This window comes from Hyperolius riggenbachi, chromosome 9, assembly GCF_040937935.1.
Source record: "Hyperolius riggenbachi isolate aHypRig1 chromosome 9, aHypRig1.pri, whole genome shotgun sequence".
Taxonomy (NCBI): domain Eukaryota; kingdom Metazoa; phylum Chordata; class Amphibia; order Anura; family Hyperoliidae; genus Hyperolius; species Hyperolius riggenbachi.
This window is the reverse complement of record NC_090654.1, coordinates 275,802,313-275,830,011: the sequence shown is the minus strand read 5'-3', so window position 1 is coordinate 275,830,011 and position 27,699 is coordinate 275,802,313. Positions and strand designations below refer to the sequence as shown.

Below are 27,699 nucleotides of genomic sequence, written 5' to 3'. Positions count from 1 at the left end.
AGAGGAACTCCAGTGAAAATAATGTAATAAAAAGTGCTTCATTTTTACAATAATTATGTATAAATTATTTAGTCAGTGTTTTCCCATTGTAAAATGTTTCCTCTCCCTGATGTTGACATTTTTACTGCTGGCATGTGATGTCATTGGAAGGAGATGCAACAAGGCTCCCACAGTGTGATGTCAGAACCATGGTCCTGACATCACACTGTGGGAGGGGTTTCACCACAAAATCGGCCACAGACCTCACAAGTGTCCCGATTTCGGAGGGACAGTCACGGGTTGGGGGGCGTGGTCCCGTCCCGCCTCCCGCTTAACCCCCCCTGCTGTCCCGGGCTGTCCTCGTCTGCATTAGCCAGTGCTGCCCTTTAGTCAGGAATGTGGCAGAGGGTGGCCGGCTTCATTCTTCCCTCTTCATGGGTTCCCCGTTCGGGTCTCCTCTCCTGTTGCTTATCGGAGGTGCAGCTTCAGTGTATTTCACCTGCACACAGCGATGTCCCCTCTGTCCCTCCTCGTCAGTTCCAGCCGGCTACACACCACTTCCTGTCCACTGGATGTCAGGTGATTACACAGACAGGACATACAGAGAGAAAGCAGTGTGTGGCCAGCTGGAACTAATGAGGATGCATGGAGGGGACATCACTGGGTGTAGGTGTGATTACAGGATGGGACCTGCAGAGCAGGCAGTGTGCGGCCAGCTGGAACTCATGGGGAGGACGGAGGAGGAGGACATTGCTAGGTTTAGGTGAGCTATTAACTAATAATGTATTTATTGCAGGGAAATGATTGCCACAAAAATGAAATTCTTTCTGTAGCAATAATGGCAGTTTAAGATCTCCATGTTTATAAAACTGGCAGTCTGCAGCTTAAGATATTGCCATTTTTCATCTGCGTCACTATTTTAAAAAGACTGCAAACATAGCCGGCCTTTGACCTGAGCGACCCGTTTGGTCGCTCAGGGCGCCGGATTCCAAGGGGGCACCTAAAGCTGGCTATCTAACTGAGGGAGGGCACCTACTCCTCCTAGCCACATATACGGAGGGCACCAACACCTGGTTATCTATACTGGAGGTACAGACGCCTGGCTACCTATGGGGGGGGGGGGGGACCTACACCTGACTTCCTGTACTGGGGGCACCTATGCTTGGCTACCTACCTATACTGAGTCTGGGGGGCATTTTTTTTTTTGGGGGGGGCACACTGTGGCTATAACGCATGGTGAAAATTATCAGTGCTAACATTCCAAATTGTCCCACTGATTGTTTTTATTAATGTTCCTGAAAGATTCTAGCCTTTATTTTTAAGTGTGTTCAGGATAATGCACTCTTTTCACCCATTTAGTGGTTTTTAGTATTTTTCTATTATACATATGTGATGTGTCACGGAGATCTGAACGTTGAGTGATGGTGTGATGTGTCACAACTTCAAAAAGGTAACTCAGGTGAATTGCCTAGGGGCGGCCCTGACTGCGAAAAATCTCCCATTCACCATATTTATAACATGGTGATTATGTTGATTGCCCCTTTGTTAGATCACTGGTTAAATCAAATGTTAATATGTTTCAGTTAAACTGCCGCGCTCTCCACTCCTGTAATCACAAAAGACAGACTCCGCATAGGGTAATATTGTTTTAGTCCTGCTTTTCACACCATTCCACCAACTCCAAATCACTTGTGCTCCAAATGTTAATATGAACGAAAATGAACCAGGATAGAAAGTACTAGTGTGGTTTGAATTATAAAACAACATATTTTTCCTATGAAATCTTTATGGTTTCCGGTGTGTCGGGGGCGTGGTTAGGGGTGTGGCAGGGGTGTAGCCTAAGTGTCCCTCTTTCTGATCTCAAAATGTTGGGAGTTGTGCATACAGAGCCCCCTGATGATTCGAAAAAGGGAAACGATTTCTCATGTAAAAGGGGGTATCAGCTACTGATTGGGATAAAGTTCAATACTTGGTTACGATTTCTCTTTAAGATGAAACAGGTTCCAGTATTTATACTTACCTTGGGCCTTTTCCAGCCTCCTGTAGGCCATGGGCTCCCTTGCCGTCCTCCTGGGATGCTCCAATCTCCCACAGTGTGGCCCGGTAAATTCCCTGAAGTGTAGTCCGCTAAGACTAAAAGTGTGTCGTCACAAAACGCTCCTGGCCACGGTAGTGCGACCAAGAGAGAGATCTGTCTTTTGGTCAAATCTGCCCATACATTGCTAGAGATACGGGCACCTTAAAGGGGAATTGTCAGCCACAAAATCAAATTCCATTTATCCACTCCTCTGTGTTATTATGAAGTCTACATGCAGTTTGCATTGCAAGCATTCCAGTGGCGACGGAAATAATCTGCATGTATTTTTTTTTATAACAAAATCTTCTTTTTTTTATTAAAATCGTAGCAGTAATCAAATGGCACAAAAAGAAAGCTTTATTAGTGAGAAGAAAAGGAGGTGCTAAGTTGTATGACAGAGCAATAAACCATTAGGGCTTCTTTCACACTAGAGGCTGCACTAGAAATGGCTGAAACTCTGCCTTTTGCTTAACGCCAAAACAGCATTTTCAAAGCGTTTTACAGCTCATATGAAAACGTCCTTTTTTTCCCTTTAAAAATAAGTCAACAAGTCAGCTGTAAAACGCCTTGAAAACGCTTTGAAAATGCTGTAGTTGGCGTTTTCCATTGACTATCACTAAAACGCGAAAAGTCAACTTCGGCTGTAAACAGCTTTGCAAAAGCTAGTTGTGAAGTGCCGAATTGTAAAAAATGGAGGGAGGAGGAGAGGGGAGTGAAGTTTTCACAGGCTGAGGGCTGGAGAGATGCAGAGCAGCTTTCCTGTGTGTAATGAGACAAACAGAACATGGCTGCCCTCATTGTATCACAGGAATAAATAATCATAAACTGTTGAAGCTGTTTGCAGCTAGATTTGCTGTGTAAACTATTTAAACTTTAGATAAGATATATAGACAAGTTACTTGTCAAAGTTAGTTTTTCTTCTCAGATCCACTTTAAGTCAAAGTTCGAAATGGCTTCACACCTGTTAGATGCTGCATGCAAAGTCTTTTGGCCTTTTCTTGGGTTTTCCTGCAGGAACTTACTAAGCAAGAATGACTCTGAACTAACACAAGAGCAATTGTGTGGTAACGTCTATACAGTGTCTGAGTTTTGTTTTCTTCTTTGATGCTACAAGAACCATCTTCAGTTCAAATGAGGTGAGGACGCAACATCCAGACACTTCTCTGTACAGATAAACAACCCACTTGCAGCTTTTCTTGGCTTGGGTTACAGGCTTGGTAAAACACTGTTACGAAGACACCCATATATAAAAATCTTAAAAACAGTTTAAATAGCAGAGGTAGTGTTGGTCTTACCCTTCCTGAATAATAGGCAAGTATTACTGAAAAAAAGATTTTTTATTAACCACTTTATCCCCCGCGGTACGGATTTCTCCGTCCCTTTTTCCACCCTTATAAAACCAAGGGACGGAGAAATCCGTACCTCCCACGCTACCGCCGCTGTCCGCGCTACCGCTGCTCGTGCGCGCGCTCCCGCCGCTCGTGCACTCCGCTGCCCGCTCGCCCGGAGATCAATGAACGGGAAAATCCATTCCCGTTCGTTGATCTAAGCCCCCGCAATGATCTGCTGCTTCTATGAGAAACAGCACGATCATTGTGATTTTCCCAGCCTCATAGTGCTTCCTGTAAGCGTTCTTCCGGACGCTTACAGGTTGCATGAGCAAAGACTCACATAATTTAAACGGTTTTATAACCGGGACAAATGAGCAAATACATTTCATGGGTTTTAATTACAGTAGCATGCATTATTTAAAAACTATAATGGCTGAAAACTGAAAAATAATGATTTTTTTTCCCACATTTTTTCCTATTTTCCCATTAAAACACATTTAGAATAAAATAATTCTTGGCACCTAAAGAAAGCCTAATTGGGGGTGAAAAAAACAAGATATAGTTCATTTCATTGCGATAAGTAATAATAAAGTTATAGACGAATGAATGGAAGGAGCGCTGAAAGGTGAAAATTGCTCTGGTGTTTCAGGGGTAAATACCCTCTGTGGGGAAGTTGTTAAAGGGGTTCTGTGGGGGTTCCTGAGGAGAAAAACTGCCACTTACCTGGGGCTTCTATCAGCCACCTGCAGTGGTAATGTCCCACGCCGTCCTCCTCCCATCCGCCGTTCCCCGCAGCCGGCACCGGGCTATTATTCGGCTGTCACACAGACGAATAATGCGCGTTGCCGCGCCTCTGCTCGCGTCATCTGAGGCTTACTGCGCAGGCGCAGTACAATGGAGCCTTGTACTGCGCTTGCGCAGTAAGCTTCCGATGACGCAGGCGGAAGCGAGCGGGTGCGCGGCCACTGTAGCGCAGCCGCAGTTGGATTCCATGCCACGCTAGACAGGGGCCGGTGGCGGAGAACGGCAGATGGGAGGACGCCGCCGTGGGACATTACCGCTGCAGGGGGCTGATAGACGCCCAAGGTAAGTGTCTGTTTTCCTCCTTAGAAACCCCGTAACAGAACTCCTTTAAAGGGACTCCGAGCAATGTGGCAACTATGGAAAGATGCATACCGTTTTGAAGCTCTCTTTCTCCTCTTTCCAACGATGTATAAACTGCCCCCCCCCCCCTACGCCTTTTAGTTTTCGCTAGTTTTCGCGGTCGAATTCACGGCCGCCGCAAATTCAATCGCTAAAATAACTATAACTAAAAGGCGTAGGATGGCGGTTTATATATCGTTGGACAGAGGAGAAAGAGAGCTTCAAAATGATATGCATCTTTCCATAGTTACTGGTATTACACAGGACGACACTTTCCCCAGTTTCGGCAGCTCGATTCAGCACAATGCAATGAAATATAAGGAACCCAGGGGGATATAATTACAAACATCATGCTGGTAGGTGTGAGGATGTAATTAATTAGTTGTGGGTATGCTTAAAGGCATACCCACAGGCACTGCACGGAGTCCCTTTAAAGCACTAAAAGGACAATGCGTTTTGCAGGAACTTTCCCAGCTTCTTCAGGTCATTTAAATCACGCTGCCTTAAAGGATAACTTAGCACTCTCCTCATGCCCACCACTACCCGTGTTCTCCTCCGTGCCCCACAGTTCTGTTTTAATAGCCCCCTGAAGCTACTTCCTCGTCGGGAGGGTCGGTGAGAAGTGTGCAGGCGCTGCACGACGACGCTCGTCCTTGATCGATCAATTTGATAATGATTGAATCGCATTCTCGATCAGGTGCCAAGTTACTAGATGTATGGGTACCTTTAAAGTGAACCTGAGATGGAACACTGGCGCTTACTTATACTTACCTGAGGTTTCCTCCAGCCCCATGAGCACCGGGACTTCCCTCCCCGTCCCCTTCAGTCCCTCCATTCTGCCGCAATAACTCCTGGCAATCCGGTCAGACGCCACCAGTTGTGGGCTTCTGCACATGCGCGCCTCGGCCATGCACACTCCCCCGCCGCGCTCCTGTCCCCTGGATTTTTCCTGCGTTTGCGCATTACTACTGCGCAGGTGCAGAATGCTCCAGGGGAGGGGCTGAGGAGGATGATGCGGGAGGCCACCGTACTAATGAAGCTGGAGAAAGCCCCAGGTAAGTTTAAATTAGCGATAGTTTACCATCTCTGGTACACTTTGAGGTTGTATTTTTTGGCCATACACCATTTTCAACTATATATATACTGTATACTATATATACCATATAAACCTTCAGTCGGTCACACCATCTGATGAGCATCATTTCATATAATCGAGACGAGAATGCATTGTTCGTTACTCATTAAAATTCCCCATGTGTGGCCAACATCAGGATTTGTCTACATAAGACCAGGTGAAACCGCATTCATAAAACACGTGATTCCTATTCAAATCCCAAGAGATGACATAATCCTTTTATAATACAAAAAGTGAACGGCACCTGCCTGCCATTAATATACACCCTTCCTGCTGCTGACAAGGACATAATAAATGATGTAATGCAAGGAAGTGTCAGCGCTCAACAGTCTACCCAAACGTCATCTAGAAACACACGGTGGCAATCAGCAACATATAGCAGCAACGTCACTTACTTGTTGTCTCCAATGCACTCCAGTACTGCTGCACAAACTTCCACAAACACCCTCTTACTATGTTTGCATCTTCACAGGATATTCCCTTCCGCATCCATGCAAGGAAAGCAAAAAACACAGGCAGGCAGCACCCCTAGTGTGTTATCCTTGTTAGCGGCTGGATAATGTAATGGTTAAGGGCTCTGCCTCTGACACAGGAGACCTGGGTTCAAATCTTGGCTCTGCCTGTTCAGTAAGCAAACACCTATTCAGTAGGGCAAGAAGACTCCCTAACGCTGCTACCAGGGCCGGGCCGAGGCATAGGCTGGAGAGGCTCCAGCCTCAGGGCGCAGTGTAGGAGGGGGCGCACAACTCACTCAGCTGTCATTCCTAATTGTGTGTATGAAGCAGACAGAAATAAGAAAAGGGGATACATGGCAGTGACTGCAAGCCAGATAACTAGAGATTAAGGTGTTCCAGGCCCTGGGGCACCTCTTAGTCTAATAGCAATCAGTGTGTGACAGCTGGGGTGGGAGGGATGGAGGGGCGCACTTTGGTGTCTCAACCTTGGGTGCTGGAGGACCTTGTCCCTGCTCTGGCTGCTACTGTCTATAGAGCACGTCCTAGTGGCTGCAGCTCTGGCACTTTGAGTCCGCTAAGAGAAAAGCGCTTGCTCAGTGGTGGTGAACCTATGGTAGGGATGCCAGAGGTGGCACTCAAAGACCTTTCTATGGGCACATGCACTGGCGGTGGGGCCTAGTTACGCCCCTGGGCACATGTGCTGCCAGCCACCACTTTAAAGCTTGATTGGGTTCTCAGGGTTTTCTTTGTCTTCAAAAGCATTTCCCTGAAAGGCAGTTGCTAAATCCAACTGCCAAAACAGCGGGCAAGTGAGTAGGAAGGCTGGTATCTAACTACTTTGGCAGGTAAACTTCCATTCAGGAAATGCTTTTGAAAACAAAGAAAGACCTGAGAATCCCCCATAAGGAGATGGACTAGTCCAAAACTTAGGGGATCTTTCAGATTTTAACCACTTACTTTTCTCACTGGAGTGGCCCTTTAACATTTAGCATTGGACATTTTTCCAAGTGTTGCATACCTCCAAACTTTTTGAGATGAGAAAGAGGGTCACTTAAGCCACGCCCCTGCCACACCCCCATCACACCCTCTAGTCACAAATACCATAAAGATTTCATAAGAAAAATATGGTGTTTTATAATTCAAACCACACTGGTCCTTTCTATCCTAGTTCATTTTCCTTCATATTAACATTTTAAAATTAGTAATATATCAATTTAAAGGATGGGAATAAAGTTTAGAGTCAATCAAACATATTTATATATATATATATATGTATATATATATATATATATATATATATATATATATATATATATATATATTTACATAGAAAGAGGGACAAAGTCCTGAAAGAGGGACAAATGAGGAGTAAAGAGGGACAGTTTGGAGCTAGGTGTTGCGCATGTGCTGTAATGTATGTGCTGTGAAAAATAACAGATGCCCTATAATGCACGTTTTGCTATGTGCTTTTGTATACATTGTATTGGGTCTGGTGGTGACTTCTTTAGTTCTGCCAGGTGATCTGTACGGAATGTTCGCTATTGAGAGTTCTATGCACAGAGGGAGATGCTGCTCTTAGCAGTTGGTTAAAGCCGTTATTTCCCACAATGCAACAAGGTTCACAGACAGCAACTGTCAGGACCATGGTCATGACATCACACTGTGGGAGGGGTTTCACCACAATATCAGCCATACAGACCCCTTCTGATGATCCGTTTGAGCAAAGGTAAAGATTTCTCGTGGAAAAGGGTATCAGCTACCGATTGGGATGAAGTTTAATCCTTAGTTAGAGGTCTCCTTTAAGGCTACCTTCACTGTGACACATTCCGTTGCGTTGGACAACGTAACTCCATAGCGAATGCAGTGTGATTATATTGTACTGGTATACTCAGATCGGTACGGTAGAAGTATGATTAGGCATCAGTAGATTGTGGGTTAGCTGTAGTAAAATATGGGTATTTATCATCAATATTTTGAAGCGGTGTAAAACCCTGACATAATATTCAATAAAAACATGTTTTCCTACTTTTTATACTGTATGCCATGCGGTTATCATATTTGCTTTTGTGCATAAGTATTATTATTCATTTAGAAATTACACGTTCCCGAAGTACACTTCTATTGCTCTGAGAGCTGCCTTTGCTTTTTATTCTTAACAGGTTTATTCATCTTTTCATTTAAGCAGAAATACTTTCTGAGTGTCTCTCTGTGTCCAGGAGCTTCTGCACAGTCAGAGAATGTGTCACATTCCTCACTTGATACAATTAAGTAAACACAAGATAACATTATCTCCAGTTTGGATGCGTTCAGCTTTCCCGACAGGGAACTTGTGAAGTCCGGTGTTTAACCCTTTGAATGCTGTTCTAGTGAAAAAAAAATGGTGGTAGTATATAATATGTTGTAAATAATCTTTTAGCGCAAAGAAGAAATGCTGGCTTTCATTCCCCTTTAATACAGTCATTAACACTGCAAGAGTAGAATATCTGTAAATTTACCAATATTCTAATGTCGGCAATTTATTTTTTCATGGCTCACTAAGGGCAAAAGGTGTAAAGGAAATTATTAATGAAATATTTAACAGAGCGTAAGTGTGTCCAGTTCAGCCGGAGGCCACCTGCATAGCCGCAGAATTATACTGTACATGAGTCACATGGACCCAGCACTATTAAAGATTAGCTTCAGACAAAGATTAGCACACGAGCAAACGTTGTTATAACTTGAAACGGCTGTTGTGCCAATCGGTTCACTTCCGTCCCACCCACCTCCACTTGCCCCTCCCCCCTGTTCCTGCAGACCGCTGCATAAACCTTGTATGCTGCACCAATAACTTCTGAATATAGCCGCAATTACTGTACCATAAGGACAGTGCCCAGACTGTGCTCATCTTGTGGATCACACCGTTCTGCTTTTTCCGCGTTTTACCAAGAACACCCCCACCCAAGGCTGAGTTATGGGAAGACAGGTGAGTCCATATAACCTTCCCAGCATTTAATTTTCCTGAATTTTTTGTACCAAAATCAGTACGTTTTTTTAAGCATTTCTTTATATCGTAAGCATTTTTGTGGACCGCTTGCAAGTTGTGGTCTTTCAAGCTGTCAGCAAGCATGCGTACAATATTAACCCTTTGGGGACAGGCTGCAGCAGCAGCCAGTGGTGTAGCTAAGGAGCAGTGGGCCCTAATGCAAGTTTTACAATGGGGCCCCCCAAGCACTCTATACATAGCAATTGATATGGTGCACCAAAATCTGCCAATGGCAACTACAGTGTCAGAGGGGCAAGAAGGGGACGGGGAACAGCTTGTTAATGATTACCACTATTCAAAGTATCTATAAAAGTGATTATTATAAGCACAGGACCAATAGAGAGCTAATACTGTAGTTGAGGGAGAGCTCCTCTAACCAAGGGCCCTGATGCGGTCGCAACCTCTGCAATCCCTATTGTTACGCCCCTGGCAGCAGCAGCGTAGTAATATCAGGCAGAGGGCGGGGATGACTCACCTCTTCAGCGTTCCAGCGTGCGTTCCACTCTCGTCACCTCCTGCAATGCCGCCCACTGTACTGTAAGTGGACGACACTGCAGGAAATGACGAGAGTGGAACGCACGCTGGAATGCAGAAGAGGTGAGTAATCCCACCCACTGCCTGGTATTAATACGCTGCTGCTGCACTTAATGGCTGGAGGGGGATCGCAGATCGGGGGACCCAGGTGAGGGGGGTCCGATCCCCTCCCTGCCACTGTACACAATACCCACTCCTGCCTGCTACCCCCTCCAGGTTACCTATTCCGGGGGTTTTATAACGGGGGGGGGGGGGGGGGGGGAGATTTCTCACAAGTTTGCCTCAGGCGGCAAAACATCTAGAACCGGCCCTGTTTGTAGCTAGGCCCCTGTCTTGTTATTTGGCTATAGTGACTGGAATTTTTCCCTGACAAGCAAATAACCTTGTTACTGCATTAGCAGTTTTATTAGCAGAGGAGTGAGGGGGCTGCTTGCTGGACAATAGACAGGCCTATGAGTCACTGAGGGTTGTGAAGAGTCTGTGTGGTAAGATGGGATTTCTTGGAGCCGAATGGCTTCTCTGCAGCCAGAGAGGATCAATCTGTCTTTACAATTACTCAAGGCCACTGACAAAGCAAAGCAGGCAGATTCAGACATGAGGAGAATGTAAAAAAGGCCAGGAACAAAGGTGGGAAATTCCTGACAAAAAAAGAGACCATCTGACCAGTTTGAGTAGAAAAATCCAGGAGAGCAGACGGAACTTAACGATGGGAATTTCCACAGGAGTGAATCCATCAGACGTTATCCCTCCGCCGTCTAACTTTATCCATTCCGTGGTTACTGCTTAACTTATAAGATTAGTTGGCTTCCCGTGAGGCCCTTTTTGCACTTGTCTTGCAAAGCAACGTTGCGTTACTGTTTTACAGCAGGGTAAGGCGACTGCAACGCGAGGAAATGGGGCCTAGCTAGCACACTTGGAAGTGCCCGATCGGCTGCCGAGCCGCAGCTTTCATGGCAACGGAAGTATTATAAGTCATTGGGCGATGCAGGAAATTTCAGATCAGTGAATAATGGCGCACAGCGCCTATGCATAAAAATGGCGCCACATTAAAAAGATACGCTTATCGCTATTTATCGTTAGTACTGCATAATAATGGCGCACAGGGAAAAAAGAAAAACGGCACACACTAACGTTATTTATCAATAGTGGCACACACTAACGTTATTTATCAATAGTGCCGTTCATATGCGAAACAGCAGACATTATTGCCCACAGTATCGTTATTTATCAATAGCGCCCTACATAAGCCAAACTGCAGACGTTATTTAACTGCAAAAAGGTGAATGGATTTAATGTGACACTGTCAGGGTTAGGGTTAGGCACCACTGGGGGGGTCTTAGGGTTAGGCACCACCAGGGGGGTCTTAGGGTTAGGCACCACCAGGGGGGTGGTTAGGGTTAGGCACCACCAGGGGGGTCTTAGGGTTAGGCACCACCAGGGGGGTCTTAGGGTTAGGCACCACCGGGGGGGTTTAGGGGTTAGGGATAGGTACAGAGAGGGTTCTGTGTGTTAACGCTAAATAACAATAAGGCTTTAACGCTAAATAACAATAAGGCTTTAACGTTAAATAGCCATAAGCGGCAAATGGATTAGCGGCAACACCGTGCGCCATTATTCGCAGGCGCCATTTTCAGATGGATCTGGAAATTTAAACATGGCGGCGGCGGTGTGGCACGCAGTAATGAGGGAAAATACCAATATTCTTTTTGCAATCATTCTTGCAAAAATAATGTAAGCTTCGATTATTGAGTGAAAATGCAATGGAAAATAAGTTTTAGGGTTTAATTTGCGTATTCACAGTAAAAATATTGTTTGTTCCACATTTTCACGCTTTTCAAGGTAACCTATCAATTTTGAGAAACACAAAAAATGCAAGCAAGAAGTTTTAAATCAGGATGATTTTACTTCAAAAATGTTCTCGAAATAGAAAATAGCATTTTCGATGCAAAAAATTACTTTGGTGAAAATTTGCAAGCGACACTGGTGGCACGCATATGTGGAATGACGGGAATACATCCCAGTGACGTACTTACTGTGCAGCAGGGAAGTACAAGTCGACCTCGTGTATAAGTCGACTCCAATATTCAACCCTCTTAAAGGGGAACTGAAGTAAGAGGTATACGGAGGCTGCCATATTTGTTTCCTTTTAGTCAATACCAGTTGCCTGGCAGCCCTGCTGGTGTATGTCTCTGCAGTAGTATCTGAATAACACCAGAAACAAGCATGCAGCTAGTCTTGTCAGATCTGACTTTAAAGTCTGAAACACCTGATCTGCTGCATGCTTGTTCAGGGGCTATGGCTAATAGTATTAGAGGCAGAGGATCAGCAGGGCTGCCAGGCAACTGGTATTGATTAAAAGGAAATAAATATGGCAGCCTCCATATACCTCTCTCTTCAGTTCCCCTTTAAGCTGGAATTTTTTACTGAGTCAAGTATAAGTCTACCCAGCAAAGTTAATGGCTGCACTTGGGGCTCAGGAGGGGTTAATGACTGCACTGCATACAGTATTGCAGCTATTAATCCCTCCGATCCCTTAACTGCAGCCAATACCCCCTCCAGGCCCCCAAGTGCTGCAATTATTCACCCCACTTCCTGCAGTCCCGTATTTCCCCCCGCCCCTTTCTTTGGTAATTGTTGTGGCCCAAACCGTTTTGTGTGTTGCGATGAGGCGGGGCATCGCACTGCAAACGCACTGGCCATGTGTAAGACCGGCCTGAAAGATAAGCCCAGATCATAGTGGACATGATATTCCAATATGACCAGTATATACCGATATTGAGCCTCTTCACTGGCTGGATAGTGTACTGGTTAATACTGTAGAGATGGCCCGCATCTCCGATTTTAGGTTCGCGAACGTTCGCGAACCACAATAGACTTCAATGGGGAGGCGAACTTTGAAAACTAGAAACATTTATGCTGGCCACAAAAGTGATGGAAAAGATGTTTCAAGGGGTCTAACATCTGAGTTTTTGCATGGATGAGTGGGATAGACGCCAAAAGTCCCGGGGAAAAATCTGGATGTGACGCAAAGCAGCGTTTTAAGGGCAGAAATCACATTGAATGCTAAATTGCAGGCCTAAAGTGCTTTAAAGCATCTTGCATGTGTATACATCAATCAGGTAGTGTAATTAGAGTACTGCTTCACACTGACACACCAAACTCACTGTGTAACGCACCGCAAACAGCTGTTTATGTAAGTTGTGACGGCCGTGCTGGACTGGTGCGCACCATGGCCAGAGTGCAGGTGATAGCGGTTTTCAAGCCCATATGGTTGCCGGGCTGTAGTAGCTCAACGACAAAACAACAGTGATTGTCCAGCTGATCGAATTTGGTCTGTCCACAATGAAGCAACAACCTTTTTATCTTTGGTGTGCCACCCCCCGTGACACTCATATAGCCGGCGGTCATTGCTTCATTGTGATACGCAAGCCCCTTCACCGCGGCAAGGTAACGATCACGAAGGGGAATTGACACATGTACATGCCTTTTGTTTTGTTCTTGCAGCCGCAGTGCAGTCAGAAAAATTAGGCAGGCATGTACAAGCACCAGAAAAATTATTATAGCGGCTGCTGCTAGCAGTGGCCTTAAAAATTCAGGAATCCGCCTGGTGTCCTGGACCCTGTTGGTGGTGGTGGACAGGGCCGGGATGACACAGAGGCCTGAGAAGCTCCGGCCTCTGAGCGGCAGATCATCAGGTCAGGATGGGGCGCTTTCAAAGGCATTTCATTCCACAGGCAGTCTAGAAAAAAAAAAAGTTTTTTTTCCCTGGCCTGAGAGACAGAAGTAAGGGAGGGAGAGAAAAAGCTATCTGCACAGTAGTTGTAAAGACTGCAAGTTTTGTAGGGTAAGATTGGAAGACAGTTCCTAGTAGGAGCGCTCAGCTGGTCTGCTTGTTTGTTTTCTCAACTCTTTTTCACTGACTTCTGTCAATGATGATGTCATCCAGCTGCTCTCCCAGGATGGAGTAATAAAAGCCAGCCCAGTGAAGCGTGGCTGGCTGATGGAGAATGGAATTCTAATGGCAAGAGGAAAGGTGTGTGTGTGTGTGTGTGTGTGTGCGTGTGCGTGTGTGTGTGTGTGTGTGTGTGTGTGTGTGTGTGTGTGTGAGGGAGAGCAGCAGCCCCCTTCTGCATCCTAAACTGTGCTAAAGCCTTCTCTACTTCTCCCTGACCCCCTCCACTCCCAGTACTGATAAGGACCTGGACTTAAAGGAATGACACTGCACAGGGTCCTAATGCTGCCATGCTAGAGTAAAGGTAGCCATACATCTAGCGATGATGGATAGATTCCACCAAGCAGGGCCGGTTTAAGCAACAATGGGGCCCCAGGGCAAAATAAACCTGGGGGGCCCCCCAACATATACCCCAGAACAAAAATCGGCATTAGGGGACCTTTTTTGCAGCTGGTATAACAGGGTGTGAAGTCCCAATCGGTCGGAGCTCCACATTCTGGCTATCCCAGCCTGCATGGGGGACAAGGGGTTAAAAAGTTTCAGGAGGGGGGACCCCACATAACTTTTTTTTTTTTTTGAAATTCCCACACTCTAAACATTACATTTTTTGGGGGGAAAATAGGAAAAAATGCCAGGGATCTTCATACAGCCATATTGCGGCTGTATAGTGATCCCTGGCCAAAGCGCTGCGGCTGCGTATGGACCCCCTGGAAACCCCGTCAGGAAATTTATTGCGCTTTCGTTTGATGCATGTAAAATTACACTACCGTGAGGTTTGCTACTGAAAGTGACATTTACCGCATTTAAAAGTATACTTTTTTCCTTCGAAACTTTAAAATCGATTTTCTCAAAAACTATAAGGTCTTTTTGAAAAATTGTTTTTTCCTCTTATTCCTAATGATCTCCTTAACATATCCTGCAAATTTAGGGTTTCTAGCATTTAAGGTGGATTTGCTATTAACCATTAAAGTCGGCAGGTTTTTAAATGTGTATTTTTTTTTCCCTTTGAAACGTTAAATCGATTTTCTCAAAAACTATAAGGCCGATTTGAAATTTTTTTTTCCTCTTGTAGCCACTGGGGGCCCCTACAAGCCCTGGGGCCCTGGGGCAGCTGCCTCCTTTGCCTTAATGGTAGCGCCGGCCCTGCCACCAAGAGACAAATCTTTCTCTGATCAAATCTGATTAGAGAGAGATCTGTCAGCTGCCCATACCCCGCCGGCCGATTCCCGGAAAATCAATAAGGAATTGGGCGAGTCCCCTGCATCTGCTGCATCCGCCACCACCCCCTAGTGTATAAATGAACCCCTTGTGTGTATATTTATACATAACCTGTCCTGCGTTGCCCATTGTGCTGTCCCCATCCATCTTCCACTTCCCGCTCCTCCATTTGCACTTCACCTACAGAGGCGCTCAGTGTGGTTTTGATGCTGTTAAGCTGTATGCTCCTATTTGATTGGCCTGATGAAGCGGGATTGAGCCCGTGAAATGCGTTGCCTATTTTTACTGTGGAGTGGAGTATAAATAAATTGTTGTTTGACTGTTGATGCCACAGTCCTTCCTTTGTTTGCTTTGTCTGCATGGATGGGATAGGCCCACCACTGCCCCATCGGTTTTAAGCTCGTTTAAGTGACTTTTATTCTATTGGCGCCTCTGGAAAGCTTCTACATATTGCTAAGTCCACCCTTGGTGGAGGGTTGTACCCATCTTCTTCCCATCTACAGAGAGCGACTTTTAATCCTGAGTGGGGTCAGGTTAATCTCCCCACCTGCCTTCACAGTGGTTGCCTAATGGTAACCCTGGTGTGTGAGTATTAAATTGTTATACTACTCAATATTAATTATCATCTATACAATATCACACTATTGGGCTCTTGGTGTCCCCCCTCCCTTTGTCACACATTATATGCTGGTGGCATGTGAGTGAGCCACAAATAAAACAGGAAGAAGCTGAAGACGGATGGGCACCGCGCAGTGAACGACACAGGACAGGTAATATATAAATGCACACATGGGGCACATTTATACACTTGGGGGAACAGTGCCGGTGGTTTTGTCGCGTGTTTCACTCGCACCACTTTACAAAGTACATAGTCATATCACTGACTGTCCTCAGAGGAGCTCACAATCTAATCCTACTATAGTCATAGTCTAATGTCCTACCATATTATTATTATATATTTATATAGCAGCACTGACATCTTCTGCAGCACATTACAGAGTACATAGTCATGTCACTGACTGTTCTCAGAAGAGCTCACCATCTAATCTTTGCCATAGTCATAATGTAATCTACCATATTATTATTGTGTATTTATATAGCACTGCCATCCTCTGCAGCACTTTACAGAGTACATAGTCATGTCACTGACTGTCCCCAGAGTAGCTCATAGTACAATCCCTACCATAGTTATAGACTAATATTTTCACTATAGGATTGTTTAGGGGGAAACCAGTAGACTTATTAGTATGTTTTGAAGATGTAGGAGAATATGTAGTGTCTGAATTAAATCTGGGGGCACTTATACCTGGCTTCCTATATTGGGGGCCCCATTACCTGTACCTGGCTACCTATACAGGGGGCACCTATAACTGGTTACCTATACAGGGGGCACCTATACCTGGCTACCTAAAAACCCATAGCAACAGACAGACTTCAAGTGATCTCTACTACTGCTGTATGCATGCCAAATAAAGTCCTATGGCGAAGCTCATTATATACACCACCCTGTAAAGAGAAACAATAACAGGGAGGGACTAGCCATGAATCCATGTCAGTGACATAGTTGTGGCCCATTGGGGAGGGGGGGGGGCACACTTGGACAGCTCAGCCTCTGTTGGTGGTGGACCTTGTCCTGGCCCTGGTGGTGGAGAAGGCAGTCAAGCGGCCTGCAGGCAGAGATGCTGTGTGGGGAGCGACTTAGTCTTGGGGCAGGCAGCCAGTCACACGGCGTGCAGGCAGAAATGCTGTGTGTGGGGACTGACTTAGTCTTCGGGCAAGCAGTAGCCATCCGGGATCCATGCCTCATTCATTTTGATAAAGGTCAGGTACTGAACACTTTTGTGACTTAGGCGACTTCTCTTCTCAGTGACAATGCCTCCAGCTGCGCTGAAGGTCCTTTCTGACAGGACGCTTGCGGCAGGGCAGGAGAGAAGTTGGATGGCAATTTGGGACAGCTCTGGCCACAGGTCAAGCCTGCACACCTAGTAGTTCAAGGGTTCATCCCTGCTACCTGCCGGTCGAGGCGTTGGTGGAGGGTGGATCCGGAAGCGCTAAGGCGAGGCGTTGGACTAAAGAATGTCCGCATGTCCGACATCACCATGAGATCGCTGGAGTGTCCTGTCCTTGCCAAGTGGACATGGGAGAAAGATTACTGGCAGTGGTACCTTTATTGCGTTGTGCTGTGACATCACCCTTAAACGCATTGTAAAGCATAGTTGCCAGCTTGTTCTGCAAGTGCTGCATCCTTCTGCCTTCTGGTGATTTGGAAACATCTCCGCCACTTTGTGCCTATACCGAGGGTCTAGTAGCGTGGCCACCAGGGATGCTCAAATCCGAACTTTGGATGAATCCGGATAGTTGCTATCCGGATTTCATCCTGTTAATTGCAATCACCTGTGCGGGCTGGGCGGGGGTGTCAATCTTACCTCTATGACTTCTTCTTAGGTCCGTCCCTCGGCGCCTCCCACGTTGCGGTCCAAGCGGCGGTCACGTGATTACAAACACTTCCTCCTTCCGTGTTGAAGGAGGAAGTGTTTGTACTCACGTGGCGCGCGCGTGGACTGCATCGTAGGAGGCGCCGATGGACTGACCTAAGAAGACGTCAGAGAGGTAAGATTGAACCCCCCCGCCCAGTCCGCACAGGTTGCAATTAACAGGATGAAATCCGGATAGCAACTATCCGGATTCATCCAAAGTTCGGATTTGAGCATCCCTGGTGGCCACCAAGTGCAGCTCATTCCCCTTGAGTTTTTTTATACGGGGGTCCCTCAACAGGCTGGACAGCATGAAAGAGGCCATCTGCACAAAGTTGCATGCAGACGTACTATCCAACTCCTCTTGCTCTTCCTCAGTGATGTCAGCTGAGTTCTCCTCCTCCCCCCAGCCAAGAACAATACCACGGGAAAGTTGAGCAGCACGAGCTCCCTGCGACGCCCGCTACGGTTGTTCTTCCGCCTCTTCCTCCTCCTCCAAAACGACACCTTCCTCATCATCTGACTCCTCTTCCCCACACGACTCTTCCTCCTCCTCCTCCTCCCTCTGTGCTGCCGTAGGTGTTGAAGAATCATCTGCTGAGAATTGATCCCACAACTCTTCCTCCTGTTCCTGTTCCTGGTCACGCTCCTCCCTTCACAGCTTGATCAACCACTCTACGCACAGCACGCTCCAGGAAGAAGGCATACGGGATCAAGTAGCTGATGGCGCCTTCACTGTGACTCACCAGGTTGGTCACCTCCTCAAACGGCGACATGAGCCTAGAGGCATTTCTCATCAGTGTCCAGTACTTCGGCCAGAACATCCCAATCTCCCCAGACTGTGTCCTTTATAGTTGTACAGATACTGTTTGACAGCTTTCTCCTGTTGTAGCAGGTGGTCCAGCATCAGGAGGGTCGAATTCCAGCGAGTCGGGCTATCACAAATCATGCGTCTCACCGGCAAGTTGTTTCTCCACTGTATATTGGCAAGGCGTGCCATGGCCGTGTAAGACCGCCTGAAATGCCCACACAGCTTCCTTGACTGCTTCAGGACGTCCTGTAAGCCTGGGTACTTAGACACAAATCTCTGAATTACGGGATTCAGCACATGTGCCATGCAGGGTACGTGTCAACTTTCCCAAATTCAAAGCAGAAATGAGATTGCTGCCATTGTCACACACCACGTTGCCGATCTCCAGTTGGTGCGGGGTCAGCCACTGATCCACCTGTTTGTTCAGAACAGCCAGGAGAGCTGCTCCAGTGTGACTAGAGATGAGCGTAATGGATTACGATTTCGCGAAATTTCGCGTAATTAGTGTAATTACGTTTATGGCCGTAAGTACATAATCGTAATGAAGAAGGATTTCGCGAAATTTCGCGGAAGCGTAATTTTCGCGTAATTTTCGCATTGCAACGGGTATTACGAAATTAATGCGTATGGTCATGCTCCCGAAGCGGAAAAGTTGACGCATGTATCAATGTTAGGTAGCTGCCGACTTTAAGGGTTAATAGCAAAGCCCCCTTAAATGCTAAGAGCCTCAAATTTGGAGAATATATTAAGGAGATCAGGAGGAATAAGAGGAAAAATTTTTTTTTCAAAAAGACCTTATAGTTTTTGAGAAAATCGATGTTAAAGTTTCAAAGGAAAAATGTAAACATTTAAAAACCCGCAGACTTTAACGGTTAATAGCAAAGCCTGCTTAAAGTTTAGGAACACCAAATTCCCAGGGTATATTAAGGGGATCAGTGGGAATAAGAGGAAAAATTTTTTTTTTCAATAAGACCTTATAGTTTTTGAGAAAATCGATTTTTAAGTTTCAAGGGCGAAAATGTCTTTTAAATGCAGAAAATGTCAGTTTTTTTTGCACAGGTAACAATAGTGTATTATTTTCATAGATTCCCCCAAGTGGGAAGAGTTTTACTTACTTCGTTCTGAGTGTGGGAAATATAAAAAAAAACGACGTGGGGTCCCCCCTCCCAGACCTCTTTAACCCCTTGTCCCCCATGCAGGCTGGGATAGCCAGAATGCGGAGCACCGGCCGCGTGGGGCTCCGCACCCTGACTATACCAGCCCACATGGTCCATGGATTGGGGGGTCTCGGAAGGGGAGGGGCAGCCAAGCTTTCCCCTCCCCCTCCGAGCCCTTGTCCAATCCAAGGACAAGGGGCTCTTCTCCACCTCCGATGGGCGGTGGAGGTGGAGGCCGCGATTTCCTGGGGGGGAGGTTCATGGTGGAATCTGGGAGTCCCCTTTAAAAAGGGGTCCCCCAGATGCCCACCCCCCCTCCCAGGAGAAATGAGTATAGAGGTACTTGTACCCCTTACCCATTTCCTTTAAGAGTTAAAAGTAAATAAACACACAAACACTTAGAAAAAGTATTTTAATTGAACAAAAAACATAACCACGAAAAAAGTCCTTTAATATTCTTAATTAACCATTAATACTTACCTGTCCCTTTAAATAAATGATCCCTCGAAATAGCCTCGGAAATGTTCTATCAGTTACAATGTAACAAAGTTATTACAATGTAACAACTTTGTTACATTGTAACTACGCCGCACCCGACGTCACTCGCCGCTCAGCCGCCGCATACACTTACGCGTCCGTGCAGGACGCTAAGTCCCCGCAGCTCCCGCTGTCCACCCCGCCCACATCTGTCACCCACATTGTGGAGATATATTGAGGTGCTGATGATATTAAGGATAACAGGAACATATTTCCTTCATTTTTTGACTGTAACATATGGGATTGTCTGTTAGCCAGTCTTCCTGGAATTCCGTATAAAGTGTAAATTACCTATCATTGTCTGCTTCTAATGAGGAAACCCTTAATTAGACAGTTGCTGTGAAGCCTATACAGGTGGTCAGACCATGTTGTCTGAATAATGCCTCAGATGTGTATTGGGCTTGGGAGTAATTGGTCACCTGGCCAGAGTAAACTGAAGTCTGTCTAATGTAATTCTGTATGTAGATGTCCATTACCTCTGCCCCATTGTCCAGCAGGGGAAACTGTGTCTACTGCTAATTACCTGCCAATTGAGGAAGAATAGGCTGGTCGGCATGGCTTTTGAGTCTGGTGTCAGCCATTGGGACAAGGCAAGCCTGCTAGAGTCTTGGGGGCAGGGGGAAGCTGACACCTGAATGTTTAAAATGTATTTGACAGCCTACTGGAAATTATTGAAGAGGTGAAGTCCTTTTGATACCATTTTCTACCTGTGGAAATTGAATTATTGGTGGAGTTGAAAAGCCTCATTTAACAATCTCTTGATGTAAAGACATTGTAACCTGGGGAAATTGGGCTAAGGAAGTCTTTTGTTGGGTGTGTGGACTATAGTGGATGTTGGATCTCTGGAAATCCAATTATGACTGAGGATGTAATTAAATCCAGCTTCCCCCCCCGTCCACACAGGCTTACAGCCTCGAGGCGAATATTTCATTATAAAAACCAGGGGACAGCTACCTCAAAGCAGTTCTCTTCTGACGGTAGTGGCAGCCGGTCTCCTGGCCCAAGCTAGTGAACTCCTGGTCTAGCCAGACTGTGTCCGTCCACACCAAAGTCCACGATTCTTCTATCGGGATCCCTTTATTTTGGTAAGCAAAATCGCTTTGTGTGTTATCTTTGTACATTTTATCTTGTAACTATTTTTACTTGTTTTTTTTGTAATCTCTTTGTATATCTTCAGTTTTGCACTGTTCTATGTTTTTCTAGAATATTAAATTATTATTTAATAAGTTTGACTTCTGCCGTACTAAACTAACCCTCATAGCCTAGAAGAGACTGAAGTGTAACCGTGTATAAGTTCATGCCTAATTGTACGCTTGAGCAACACTACCGTATGAAATTGTAATTGCATTGTGTGTGGGGGCGTTTGTCATACGTTGGCCTAAGCGCGCAGCTGACCCAACGTACGAACAACGCCAGTGCGAGTAGCGACAGCAGAGTGGCTAACAGTATCGTTCGGAACGACTGTTAGTGGGTCTTTGCTTCACGACAGTGTAAGATTGCAACTGTGTGTGTGTGTGGGTGCGTGGCGTTCCCGTATTTGGCCTAAGCGCAAAGCTGACCCAGATACGAAAACGCGGAGTGCGCGCTGAGGACTCGACAGCAGAGTGGAAGTGTCTAGCGAACAGCTAGTGGTGGCAGTGAGAAGTGTTTGAGGGGTTCCAGCCTTGTTTGTAGCTTAAATAAGGCTGTTCCCCGCTTAATCTGGTCAAACCCGCAGTCGGGAACCGTATACGCAGGCGTGCCGCGGGCCGGTTCCTGACATAATTGGCTGGCAGTGGTGGCATCGTTTAGTACATTAGTACGCAGTTTAGCTCGCTATTCTGAGTACTAAAGGCTGGAAGCTTGCTAGAAGCAACTAGCCTACAGAAGTCTACTCAGTGCAGAATCTATATACGTTTTTTTTTGTTTAAAGATACACACTTGGTGTTTTGCTTTCCCTTCCCCCCCCCCTTTTTTTTTCTTTTCTTTTATTTTTTGCAACACGATGGCTCAGAAAGCATCCAGCTATGCAAGGCAAAACAAAGAGATACTACTCAACCTGTGTGAGCACAAAGGCATCGAGACGGTGAGCGGCCAGACTAAGGAGCAGTTGGTTCGTGCCCTCGAGGAGCATGATGAGGCAGAGCAAGCCCGTGCTTCAACGTCAGCGGATGCAGCTCACGACATGCCAGAGGAGGAATCGCTCCCGCTACAGGATGCGAGTGGAGACGATGTCCTGGATGATCCACCGAACACGGAGATGACATCTCTGGAAGCTGATCTACAGCTACTGAACTCGGCTGATCCTGAACTGCGCCTAAAGCTGATCCTACTGCACCGACAGGCAGAGAGGGAACAAGCGGCACAGCGACTCCAGGCCGAGAGGGAACAAGCTGCACAGCGACACCAGGCCGAGAGGGAAAGTGCTGAACGGCAACACCAGCTGGAGCTGGCTAAACTTCAGCAGCAGAACCGGTCTGCTGGACCCGCAGAACGCGAAGGTGAGCGAGTCCACAGAATCCCCCTGGATAAGTTCCCCGCTATGGACAAGGACTCTGACATAGACACTTTCCTACAGGGGTTTGAAAGGACTTGTCGGCAGTATGGGGTGCCCCGTGAGCAGTGGGCAAGATACCTCACACCAGGGCTGAGAGGCAAGGCCCTGGAGGCGTTTGTGAGTCTCCCCCAGGAGGAAGAAACAGACTTTGAGGCAATTAAGAAAGCCATCATTGCACGATACCACCTCACGCCAGAGGTGTATCGCAAACGTTTCAGGACAGTGCAGCGAGGTCCTAATGACAGTTACCTGGATCATGCTTGCAACCTGCGCACTGCCTTCCAGCAGTGGGTAAAAGGACTGGCTGTTGAAACCTTTGATGCCCTGCAGGAACTGATAGTAAAAGACCAGTTCCTCCACACTTGCCCTGTTGAGGTCCGGCAGTTTGTACGGGACCGAGAGCCAAAGACCGTGGATGAGGCCGCGAAAGTTGCTGATGCCTACACGTCCAATCGAGCATCTGATTTTCGGAGGACTACGGCGCCCAGCTGGAAGGGAGAAAAGCCTGCGAGACCTTCTCCTCTGAGCACCCAGCGAAGCCAGGTCCCGCAGCCGCCTGGAGGTAGAACAGCCACCGTTGACACTCGGAGATGTTTTGCCTGTAACAAACCGGGTCACATCAGTGCTACGTGCCCAGAAAAGAAGAAGGAAGCCCCAAACTCTGGCGGGGCCCGGAATGCGTTGTGTGCCACCAGGAATGCAGGTAGCTATGCAGAGAATCTGCAACCTGTCACGGTTGGGGATACGGTTACCACCGGTCTAAGAGACACTGGAGCAGAGGTGACTCTAGTGCACCCCCAGCTTGTGAACCCTGAGGAGTACATTCCTGGCAAGACTATGGCTGTCAAAGGAGTTGGGGGTGTCACCCCCGCCATACCCACCGCCTTGGTCCACCTGGATTGGGGGGCCGGCAGCGGAATGAAAGAAGTGGGGGTAACGGATGCCATCCCCACAAACGTTTTGTTGGGTACTGACCTGGGACGGTTAGTGGCCCGGTATGAGCCTACTCCACACCCCATGGGGCCTGCACCCCCAGCAGAAGTTCAGGACTCTTGCAAGGTACTGTGTGATAATGCTGTGCAAGCGGGGAGTGCTGGTGAGGCCCCAGGGGCTACGGACTGTGTACTAGGAGCCAGCCCTAGTGAGTCTCCAGTGCCCAGGCCTGGAGGAGGACATGTTGTTACCATGAATGCAGATAATGTTGATGTAAAATGTGATGTGTTGCATAATGACATGTGTACAGTGAACGTTCCGTCAGCTGCAGTGGTGACCCGCAGTGCTCACCGGGCTGCAGCAGACGAACTGTCCACCGAAGTGGCAAATGTTGCTGGGTCAGCCACATCCAATTCGGAACCTGGCCCGGGGGGCCCAGGAGCCTCTCCGTTTGTAGCCTTCCTGGAATGTGTGACAGGCAGCACTGAGCTCTCTGGGGCGGTTCGATTTGACAGCAGCCTGGAAGAGCTCAGGGGGCTAGCCAGCAGGTCACCAGCTGGGAGGGGCGGGCTGAGAGGGTCCTGGGAAGTTATTCCCTCTGAGCTGTCTGAAGTGGAGGAGACAGACCGGCAGATAATCGTTCCCCAAAGGGACCGAGAGATAGGTCCTGCCACTATAGAGAGAGTGCGTGTAGCGACTGTGGGGACCCTTCCCCAGATGCAGCACTGTCTTTATGGTCACGAATTCACGGTCGTCACTGACACGCATTCCCCTGGTTGGTTACGTCAGGTTGCCAAGGGCAACGACACATTGCAGCAACCTGACCTAGCTTTCCAGTCGTGTAGCTTGGAGCTAACTGACAGGTGGGGAACCCTCCTGAGGATGCTAAAGGGTTTCCCCACCCGGCCAGGCCGTCAATGTAGGCTTTGGCAGGATGATTCGTTAGAATCACCTGCCAGCGCTATCGGGAAGGGGAGCAATCATGGGAATGCTGATGGGCTGTCCCGTCAAGCAGAACCAACAGTGTAGGTGCTGGCAGGATGATCTGGGAAGATCATCTGCCTTGCACCAAGTTAACGGCGGAGGTGTGGAGATATATTGAGGTGCTGATGATATTAAGGATAACAGGAACATATTTCCTTCATTTTTTGACTGTAACATATGGGATTGTCTGTTAGCCAGTCTTCCTGGAATTCCGTATAAAGTGTAAATTACCTATCATTGTCTGCTTCTAATGAGGAAACCCTTAATTAGACAGTTGCTGTGAAGCCTATACAGGTGGTCAGACCATGTTGTCTGAATAATGCCTCAGATGTGTATTGGGCTTGGGAGTAATTGGTCACCTGGCCAGAGTAAACTGAAGTCTGTCTAATGTAATTCTGTATGTAGATGTCCATTACCTCTGCCCCATTGTCCAGCAGGGGAAACTGTGTCTACTGCTAATTACCTGCCAATTGAGGAAGAATAGGCTGGTCGGCATGGCTTTTGAGTCTGGTGTCAGCCATTGGGACAAGGCAAGCCTGCTAGAGTCTTGGGGGCAGGGGGAAGCTGACACCTGAATGTTTAAAATGTATTTGACAGCCTACTGGAAATTATTGAAGAGGTGAAGTCCTTTTGATACCATTTTCTACCTGTGGAAATTGAATTATTGGTGGAGTTGAAAAGCCTCATTTAACAATCTCTTGATGTAAAGACATTGTAACCTGGGGAAATTGGGCTAAGGAAGTCTTTTGTTGGGTGTGTGGACTATAGTGGATGTTGGATCTCTGGAAATCCAATTATGACTGAGGATGTAATTAAATCCAGCTTCCCCCCCCGTCCACACAGGCTTACAGCCTCGAGGCGAATATTTCATTATAAAAACCAGGGGACAGCTACCTCAAAGCAGTTCTCTTCTGACGGTAGTGGCAGCCGGTCTCCTGGCCCAAGCTAGTGAACTCCTGGTCTAGCCAGACTGTGTCCGTCCACACCAAAGTCCACGATTCTTCTATCGGGATCCCTTTATTTTGGTAAGCAAAATCGCTTTGTGTGTTATCTTTGTACATTTTATCTTGTAACTATTTTTACTTGTTTTTTTTGTAATCTCTTTGTATATCTTCAGTTTTGCACTGTTCTATGTTTTTCTAGAATATTAAATTATTATTTAATAAGTTTGACTTCTGCCGTACTAAACTAACCCTCATAGCCTAGAAGAGACTGAAGTGTAACCGTGTATAAGTTCATGCCTAATTGTACGCTTGAGCAACACTACCGTATGAAATTGTAATTGCATTGTGTGTGGGGGCGTTTGTCATACGTTGGCCTAAGCGCGCAGCTGACCCAACGTACGAACAACGCCAGTGCGAGTAGCGACAGCAGAGTGGCTAACAGTATCGTTCGGAACGACTGTTAGTGGGTCTTTGCTTCACGACAGTGTAAGATTGCAACTGTGTGTGTGTGTGGGTGCGTGGCGTTCCCGTATTTGGCCTAAGCGCAAAGCTGACCCAGATACGAAAACGCGGAGTGCGCGCTGAGGACTCGACAGCAGAGTGGAAGTGTCTAGCGAACAGCTAGTGGTGGCAGTGAGAAGTGTTTGAGGGGTTCCAGCCTTGTTTGTAGCTTAAATAAGGCTGTTCCCCGCTTAATCTGGTCAAACCCGCAGTCGGGAACCGTATACGCAGGCGTGCCGCGGGCCGGTTCCTGACACACATGTCACCCACATGTGAGTGACATGTGGGTGACATGTGGGAGAGGCGGGGAGGGCAGCGGAGCCGGCGGGGACTTAGCGTCCTGCACGGACCCGACAGAGCTCTGAGCTATATAGCTCAGAGCTCTGAGAAGCATCTTTGAATTTGGGCTCCAAGGAGCCCCATTGGTCTGCTAAGGACCAATGGGGCTCCTTGGAGCCAAAATACAAAGATGCTTCTCAGAGCTCTGAGCTATATAGCTCAGAGCTCTGTCGGGAATCTGTGCAGCGCAGACGCGTATGCGGCGGCGGCGAGTGACGTCGGGTGCGGCGTAGTTACAATGTAACAAAGTTGTTACATTGTAATAACTTTGTTACATTGTAACTGATAGAACATTTCCGAGGCTATTTCGAGGGATCATTTATTTAAAGGGACAGGTAAGTATTAATGGTTAATTAAGAATATTAAAGGACTTTTTTCGTGGTTATGTTTTTTGTTCAATTAAAATACTTTTTCTAAGTGTTTGTGTGTTTATTTACTTTTAACTCTTAAAGGAAATGGGTAAGGGGTACAAGTACCTCTATACTCATTTCTCCAGGGAGGGGGGGTGGGCATCTGGGGGACCCCTTTTTAAAGGGGACTCCCAGATTCCACCATGAACCTCCCCCCCAGGAAATCGCGGCCTCCACCTCCACCGCCCATCGGAGGTGGAGAAGAGCCCCTTGTCCTTGGATTGGACAAGGGCTCGGAGGGGGAGGGGAAAGCTTGGCTGCCCCTCCCCTTCCGAGACCCCCCAATCCATGGACCATGCGGGCTGGTATAGTCAGGGTGCGGAGCCCCACGCGGCCGGTGCTCCGCATTCTGGCTATTCCAGCCTGCATGGGGGACAAGGGGTTAAAGAGGTCTGGGAGGGGGGACCCCACGTCGTTTTTTTTTAATATTTCCCACACTCAGAACGAAGTAAGTAAAACTCTTCCCACTTGGGGGAATCTATAAAAATAATACACTATTGTTACCTGTGCAAAAAAACCTGACATTTTCTGCATTTAAAAGACATTTTCGCCCTTGAAACTTAAAAATCGATTTTCTCAAAAACTATAAGGTCTTTTTGAAAAAAAAATGTTTCCTCTTATTCCCACTGATCCCCTTAATATACCCTGGGAATTTGGTGTTCCTAAACTTTAAGCAGGCTTTGCTATTAACCGTTAAAGTCTGCGGGTTTTTAAATGTTTACATTTTTCCTTTGAAACTTTAACATCGATTTTCTCAAAAACTATAAGGTCTTTTTGAAAAAAAAAATTTTCCTCTTATTCCTCCTGATCACCTTAATATATTCTCCAAATTTGAGGCTCTTAGCATTTAAGGGGGCTTTGCTATTAACCCTTAAAGTCGGCGGCTTTTTTATATTATACGGAGCGTTACGGTTTAACGCGAAATTACGGTAGCGTTTAATGCGAAATTACGGCATGAACGAACGCGAAATTACGCGTTGAAAATTACGCTTACGGTATTTTCAATTACGATTTTAATGGCAATTACGCTACTGTAATTTCGCATCGTAATCGCAAATTTCGCATGCGTAATTTTAGTAATGCGAAATTACGAAAATTTCAGCTCCTGCGAAGTGTAAAATGCAGTGGATGTGGTGCTAGTAGTAGCGCTAGTGGCTGCAAAAGATGAGGTGTTCTGTGTTAAATAGTCAACCACGTTCTGACAATCTTCGGAGTTGATGGGACGTG

The 27,699-nt window shown here is 46.8% G+C and overlaps 1 protein-coding gene across 1 annotated transcript in view; it reads left to right on the top strand.

Moving 5' to 3' along the window:
• Positions 1-663: 663 nt before the first annotated feature.
• TNFAIP2 (TNF alpha induced protein 2) overlaps positions 664-27,699 on the top strand; it is a 137,990-nt gene continuing 110,954 nt past the window's right edge. The window contains exon 1 of the mRNA XM_068254617.1: positions 664-742. The gene's annotated coding sequence lies outside the window, so the exon portion shown is untranslated. The remainder of the gene's footprint in view (positions 743-27,699) is intronic.